This window comes from Haplochromis burtoni, unplaced genomic scaffold (assembly GCF_018398535.1).
Source record: "Haplochromis burtoni strain Fernald_Lab_line unplaced genomic scaffold, NCSU_Asbu1 Contig_14, whole genome shotgun sequence".
NCBI lineage: Eukaryota > Metazoa > Chordata > Actinopteri > Cichliformes > Cichlidae > Haplochromis > Haplochromis burtoni.
Window position 1 is genome coordinate 15,562 of NW_024582375.1, and position 1,292 is coordinate 16,853.

The window sequence follows — 1,292 nt, forward strand, 5'->3', positions numbered from 1 at the left end:
GCAGGACAACCATCCTCTTTGCCTACAGATTCTCCCACAGTTCTCTATTCAGGAATGTCTTATAATGTCCCACTAGAGGATTAAACTCCTTGAACACATTGTGATATTTCACTTTTTTCCCTCAAGAAATACTGCACAATTATTATTATTTTTATTTAAAATTTATTGAGATGAACCTGAGAAAGAAGCACATGTGCCACTCACAGGGAAAACAGATATCTGTGATTTATTAGAAAGATGTTGTTTATCACCTCATCTCTAAGCTTCACTGGCTTGTGCTCAGGGTTCATTTTGAGGACATCCAAGTCAATCAAGATGTGACATATTTAAAATTGTAAACAGGTTCATGGTACACACTGGGGAAAATGTGGCTAGAAATTGCAGTGCAAGCAAAATGATTGAATATGCAATGAACTTGCAATCTCATTACCTTTGAAATGGCTGTTTTGAAGACAGGGACCAGGTCTGTGACCACTCGCAGTTAGCTGTTATCTTCAAAGCAAGTCAAGCAAGTCAAGGCAGCAATAAAATGGCAATAAGACGGGAAAAAGTCTGCTGTCAGTTTCTGATTAAATTTAATCAAGTTGCCATTTACATATAATAGTTGCTGCAGGACAGCAATTTAACTGCAAAATGACATAGCTGCTTGTCAACCTTGACCCTATAATGGCTATCAATACATTGATGGTTGTTGCACGCTCAACCACTGGGCAACCAACCACTACAACTACTCGCAACTGGCCTCAAGAGGCAAAAAATTGCAATGTAGTTTACTTAACTGCATTATGACTGATTTATTAGAGAGTTCCCAAATCCTTTCCTTCCTTCAGAGGCACATAAATGCTTCTTTCCTTGCTTATTTCAGCAGTTCCCAAAATAATGTAAAATTACCCTATAGTTCATGAGAAAAAAAGCAATTTTTATGGAAATATGTAACATTGGACATTGACATGGACTAGATGAGAAAGTACTCGGAATACAAATTCGACCTCAGAAATAGAGGAGTACCATTAAAAAGTGAGAATTCATTAATCTCACCGAGCTAATTATGTGCGAGTCCATCCCTTTTCTGGCAAAGAGGGAAATTCAAAAAGCTTCATTATCCTGCAACAGCACATGCAAACAATCTAGTGTAGCTCACCCCACTGTGTCTAACATTCTCTGGAAACTCAAACAGAAATTCAGTATAATTGTGAGAGCTTGTGATTGCCAGTGGCATGTGGTTTAAATCCCCAAACCCTCTTTTTAATCATGTCCACATTCAGAGTATATTCAAAAGAAAAAGTTGTTTA